Source organism: Lycorma delicatula, chromosome 10 (genome assembly GCF_047948215.1).
Source record: "Lycorma delicatula isolate Av1 chromosome 10, ASM4794821v1, whole genome shotgun sequence".
NCBI lineage: Eukaryota > Metazoa > Arthropoda > Insecta > Hemiptera > Fulgoridae > Lycorma > Lycorma delicatula.
The window spans coordinates 101,858,135-101,865,502 of record NC_134464.1 but is presented as its reverse complement, the minus strand read 5'-3'; positions in this window follow the sequence as shown (position 1 = coordinate 101,865,502).

Below are 7,368 nucleotides of genomic sequence, written 5' to 3'. Positions count from 1 at the left end.
ATTTTCTATCCTACCAACCCTTTTTAAACTTCTAAAATTCCTCGCTCTGACTCGTAGAATGCTATTTTTTAATTTTCTGGTGACCCCTTCCTAAGTAGTCCCCACCCGGAGATCCGAATGGTGGACTAGTTTACCTCCAGAATATTTTACCAAGGAAGGCGCCTCCTCCATCATTTGTGTATGAAAATGCAGAGCTACATTTTCTTGGAAAAAAAGCAGCTGCAGTTTTCCATTGCTTCCAGCTGCGCAGTACTCAGATGACTGAGTGATGTTGATATGGCCGTGAAGTTGTCCTGAATTACACCCTTAACAACTACTGAAAGAGCTGCTTCTCTCTTTCAGGAATCATTCCTTAGTCTGGCTCTCAACAGATACCTCTTCGATATGGTTACACCTTCGGTCCAGCTACTCTGCATCACTGAGCACTCAAACCCACTCACCAATGGCAAGGTCTCATGATTCATAGAGGGAGATAAGATCTCTAAGTATATAAATTGGTAAAAATAAAATTTTAAAAAATTAACTTTTTTTAAGTTTTGTACCTTAAGGAGACATTTTTAAAAAAATTAAGAATAAAAGAATAGATTTAAATAATTTGTAAATAATCTGCAAAAAATTTTATTGCAATGTTCATAAATCCAAAAACATTTTGGACATTTGTGCATACGTACATGTGCATGAAGGCCTGTATCTGGTCTTACAACTCTGGACGTAGTTATCCGTTTTTCTAAAAATTTGGTAAACAGGTACTTCCTTCAAGGGAAAGAATGAATTAAATTTTTGCAAAAATTGGAAAACAGGGTGGAGGTGTCTTGCTTGAAATACAATTTTAAATCTTTACTGGGCACTTTATGCCCAGTACTTCAACTTTTATCACAAAAGTTGAAGTTTTTTTTTAATCAAGATCATAAATTACCAATGATTTTTATTTAATATTCACCCCTCCCTAAAAAATTACTTTATATATATATTTTTTTTAGCTGTATCTTCCTTCAAAAAAGGAGTTAATGAGAGTTTTTTACAACTATATTTTCTAGATCAATAGACCTCCACCTTCCCATCCCACTTCAATCGTCTGTGATAACAAAAAAAATATTTAAAATAAAAAAAAATTCTATTTATTTTAAAATTAAATCAATTTTGCAAGTTACCTATTGCAATTAAAATGAAAAAGTCTAAATTTTTTCATAGCCCTTTTTCTCTTTAGTATTTCTCAAAAAAAAAAAAAAAATAACAAAGATTTTCTCTCCTTTCGTAAAAAATTACAACTTTGTTCAAATACGTTACAGCTATATCTATGTATTTTTTAAACAATTTAAAAAAATCTTTTTTTAAATTTATTATCACCAATTAGAAATTATATTCTTAAAAAATAATTTTACCCAAATGCTTCCCCTTGAATATGGTGGCCTCCAAAATGGAAAAATAGAAAAATAATGTTTCTCACAATTTCAAATTTTTAATGCGCAAAATAAATTTTGTTAAACAATAGAATCACTGAAATAATTTAATAACCCCCCTGATGGGGAGCTCACAAATTTTGTAAAAAAAAAAAAAAAAATTGTTTAATTTCAATTTTAATTTATTTTAATGACTATTTCAACTATTAAAAAAGCTCTCTGATCCATGAGCCCCAAATTTTCAAAAGTTAAAAACATATTTTTTTTGAAAATGTGATGATAATATACTTAATATTAGAAATTTTTGTTATTGCTTTATTTTGTTGAGCATCATGGCTTCAAAAACTAAAATTAAAAGATTTAAATATAATTGTGTATTTATTAACAAACAAGTAATTTACTTATTTATTTAACTTGTAACATAAAATTACAAATAAATATTTTTACATAAAAATGTGAAAAAAAGAATTCATAATTCTGGTTATTGTTTTTTATAATTTCTGGTTTGTTTTTCAAACAAACAAAAAATTATTTTATAATAAAGGTATAAGTAGGGCTTAAAATAATTGAATTGAAAAAGCTTTCTGGTGTACCAGAAACTTCACAAAGGTTAATTGCACAACTCGACTGAAGTAGCTGGGAAAGTTAAACAATTTACTTCCGGATATTTTTAAAATAAGTATTTCATGATTTCAAAGCTGCAATATCAAGTTAAAAAAACAAGAAATAAATATAAAATGTTTGTTTATTTGTACATGATACTTTAGCTATGTTTTTCTTTTACGTAGTGTGGGTGTACAACATTCCATTTTTTTTTTAACTTAATCTGATGGTGTAGTTTAGAAACCACAAAGTCCTGTGGTTTTAAACATTTGTAAATATTTTTAATATTAATGTAATAAGTTTTACTGTATAATTTACATTTAATAATAGTGTGTTATTTTTGCAGAATTTATTTCTAAATATGATCCTTTATCCTTTGTTATTTTAATACATTGAACTAAAGAGATAAAAATGAAGAAATGACAATAATAGCGTTTATTTATTTATCAGTATGGATTATACTAAAAGTAACTTATCTTTCACTAAACAAAAGCTACATTTACATTAGAAGGGTTAAATTATAATCTTATTTTATTCAAGGACGTCATTTTATTCTATATTTGTTTAAATATTTCAAATAAATTGAAATTGAACACATACATTATTATTTATTTAAATATTACTAAAATAAAGAACTTCTAATTTTTTACTGATTAGATGTACAAATAAATTAAAAATTTGATATGTTCACTATTTAGAAACCAATCAAATAAATAAATAAATATATTATTCACATTAGCTCATAATACTACATTATAGTGAACACTTTCAAGGGTGGGTATTATTTTAATATATGGATAAAAAAATGAATTGTCTACTTTGTCTAAAGGATCAAAAGAAGCCATGGCAAAACCTTGATCAGAACAATAACATTAAATTTTAAATTAATAATAAAAGAAGAAATGTTTTAACCCCATAGAAATAAATTTTGAAATAGAAAACCTTTTTCAAAATGTTTACATGAAAAATTGAATTAAAACCTACAATTAGATGGTCTTTTTGATTTTTAAATATTGTCATCTGTAGGTAGTGAGATTTTTTTATTAAAAAACCAACATCAAATATAAGTAAAAGAAAAAATGACAATAATAAAGTAGTAATAATTTATAACTAAATAAACCGTACTTAAGTATTTCTAATGAAAGAGTATTTTGATGTGTTTATCAAACAGCTGTTAAAAAAGGCTATGCTGTAAGATTTTATATAAATCTAATCAAAAGTAGAAAAGTTATTTAAAAATAATCTTAATATTCAATCTTGCAACTCTGGTTGTCCATATTTCCAATGATACCATGAGGTTTTTTGTCAACCATGTAGATTTAAGAAAAACTATTTATTGTATATAGTATGTTTACTGTCATTTTGCTCTTAAATACGACTATACTAAACATATATTGCATTTAAATAAATCTAGTAGAGCTATTTTATGTAAATGTTAGATACATGAATGTAAATGTTTGACTGACTGAATCAAGCAAACACACTTGTGCACATGCACACACACACACACACACACACACACACACACACAAGAAGGTTTTTTGTAATGAAATAGCTAAATGTGGGGAAAAAAGATTTAGGCTTGTTCTGAGATTGTACTTATCAGGCCAAATTTATTAACAGGTTCTAATAAGTAATTTATTATCAGGTAAATTTACAAATTAATTTTACTGATATCAGTCTTGCATAAATACATCAGTTATTTAACAGAAAATAAAACAGATATTAATTCTAGTCTTTGCATGATAATTATACATTAAAATATTCAATACATGTCTTGTTAGCTAAAATAAATTGAGGTTTCATTAAATAGATTAGGTCCATGTATTATAGTTTTCACGAGAATAGGTTAAAGATGAGCTGATTTCACTTTACATTTTGAAAATTATAAATTATTAGATAAGTACTATTGGATGTGTTTAAAAGTACTAGTGTTTTTATTTTTATAACACAAAATTAAGGCAAAAAAGTTAAAAATGGGTACTTCATATTCAGAAGTTTCCTTATACTCAGGAGCTTCTTTGAATTTTAATGTACATTGATTATAATCAACGTACACCAACATCAATGGATAATTATCTGTAAATCTAACAGATAGTTAATTATCTGTTAGATAACTGGAATATTTCTGTAAATAATATAATCATAATTTTTAGAAAAATAATAAATAAATGAAAATATATTATCTTTTTAGTATCTTTAATGTTGTAGTTAGCTTTGTTAGTAAATATATCTTACATTTTAGAGATATGATAAAACCTTCAAACTTAAAAATTGAAGTATATAAGTTCACAAGAATTACAACAGCTTCTTGAGCAATATATGTGCGATATATTAGTATTCATATATTGATGTAAGTATTCTAATAATACAGGGTGAGCAACTTAAAACCAAATTGTTATAGATTAAATGCAGTTGTAACATTTAACATTTTATGAATGAAATGAAAATGATAATGTTATACTGTTAAGTTAAATTCTGTATTTACATTAACAAATGTTTTCATTGTCCTTTTGTGCTTCAGTGATTATACTGAGAGTTGCCTAAAGCAACATGTTGATAACAATGCTATTGATCTCTTGTTGAATGTTAGCCTCCAGTTTATCAGTAGTATGGGGGATTTGATTCATAAACTCTATCCTTCAAATAGCCCTACAGAAAAAAAATTGGAACTAGATAAATCTCGGGAATGAAGAGGCCACTGCCTCTTTCAGAGAGAGTTCATTCTTCTGTGAAAGCTGCATGAATGAGTGCTAGTGAATAGTTTGATGTATCATATGTTGCTATCTTATTGGAAGAAACTGTACACTTTTTCATTATCTCTTAACCGATTGTAAAATTTTAAAAAAGCTCACAAAAAAGTCATAATACTTTCCTGGCAATGGTTATTTATTCTAATATATTGGAAAAATAATGATGCATGAAAAAAGTTATCTAAAATATTTTTATTGGTGAGGGGGTAATTCAAAGTCTTATTGTAAAATTATCATTATATGTTTAAATAAACTCAAAAAAGTTCGGAAATTGGTATTTTTTTTATTTCTGCTTCCCCGCCTCCAAAATCACCATTCAAGGAAATTTTTTGATTTTTCTTTTTACTATGTTAAATGGAAGAAACTAAAAACACATTTATTGAAAAATGTACAAACAATAGAAAGTTTCTAAGATTTCCTTTTGGGGGTGGGGAATGAATTATGAATGAATTATTGAATGAATTATCAATAATACTTATTGTAATATTATTAAAAGTTTAAATAAACCAAAAAAATATTTTAAGAAATTAAAGAAATCAATATTTTTAAACTTTGATTGGTTCCCCACTCCCAATATTGCCCTTTGATTGTTTTTTCATTCTTTGGGGAAGAGGAAATTTGGGCAATTTTTTTTTAAAATGGAAACATCTGGTGTATGCTTGTATGCTGAGCTTAATACACGTATAAAGTGGGGTGTGTTTGCAAAATTTTGAGAAAACTAACCCTAAAAAACTATCAAACCCACCCCCTGGAGAGATATTGATTCCAAACTTTTAACAACAAACTGCCCCATATTCACAAGTATCTGTACAAAATTTAATCAAAATTGTTTTATTCAGTTAAAATTTATTAAGCTTCAAACATTTCATTAATACGTACGTACAAACTATTACTCCCAATTTTTTTTGTTTTTTGGGGTCATGAAACATCAAGAAATTGAAAAAACACAACTCTATTTTTTTAACTGATTATCATGCTTTCCTTCTTGCAGCACAGCTCTAGAGCTAATAGAGCTATGCTGCAAGAAGGCAGCACAGGAAAGTACAAAATTGTACGGTACATTTCTTTATTGATAGTCCAGTTAAAATACATCCGCCACCACTGTATGATTACCAAAAACAGCACACTATAGACAAATTTTCTAATCAGGACATGGACATTCAGATTCCGATATTTTGTCACCCAATACCTGTAGTTGTGCGAATTAAGATGCCCAAATAAGTTGTTCACTTGGGGTAGTATTACATATAACTGTTAAATTTGTCTACTATTCCAGTGACAAACAGATATAAATATTCTTTTTGTAAGATTTTATAGGTATTACAGAGTTATATTTCAGTTTCTTACGATATTCCCCTCACGATATTTATTGATTCATTATCACTGCTTTATCATTATTATTCTTTCTTTTATTCATATTAAGTGTTTGTTCTCTTGAAGTATTATCTTTGGAGCCATCATTTGCCCGTTATCATTGCCCATCATTTCATATTCATACTTTTGTATGAAATGATAAGCACTGTAGAAAACAGGGGTAAGAATGAAGCATTTGAAATGTGGGCAAGGAAGAGATTGAAAAAATTAAATGGACAGACTGAAGAATGAGGAAGAGAATAAACGAGAATTTAAGCTTAATCAGAAAAATACAGTAAAGGAAAGCTAAGGGGATGTATTATAAGAGAAGGATTAAAACAGCTAGAAGGATCGATAAAAGGTGCAAAAAAGAGAGGCTAAAAAAGATTTTAAATTATTAATGGTCTAAGGAAATGAAACTTATTATTAAGAATTCAAAATTTTTACTGGGAATCGATGAGAATGGATATCTCCCCTAAGACAGTTATCCTTGCAAATAATAATTATTTTTAATACAAATGTTTCAGTATTTATGGGTGGGGAAAGTTTAACATTGAAATAGCTACTAGATTCAGATTTTAAATAATTTTTCTACATTAAACAGTTTTTGAGCATTTTTTGCTTTAAATATATTTTAATAATCATCTGACATTGCTTGTTCTTTGTACTCCACATAATTAAGTAATAAGCATGTGAAGTAATACTAAAGTAAATATATGTTGATAAAAAAATAGATAAATCATTAAAGAGATAAATCGTTACAAAATAAAATAACTGTTTTGAAGATATTAAAATTGTTTGAATCTGTATTTAACAAGAATGTGAAAAATTTAGCATCTTTTAAAAATTATTATTTAAAAAATCATCAGGTAAGTTCACTGGTCTGCCAAAAGAAAATTTTTAATATAATTTAAGATAAATTAATTGGAAGATCTCTTAATGGATTGCTAATTATTAACAACTACAAAGATCATTGTTTAGCCACAAAATTTGAATCTTAAATTTGCGCTTAAATTGAGTGTAACTCACGAACGACTCAACCAATTTTTATCAAATTTTCACATGCACAACTTCAGATAAACTACTACAGCATAACTAAATTTCAATGCAATTAATACCGTAGTTTTGGAAATTTATGAGCCACAAAAGTTTATACATTAGGCCTATAAATATATAAAGAAACCCGTATTTAAGTGAATGTTATTTTCGTACTCCTCATAACTCAAAACATTAGCTTTGGTTACATAGTGGGACCAAAA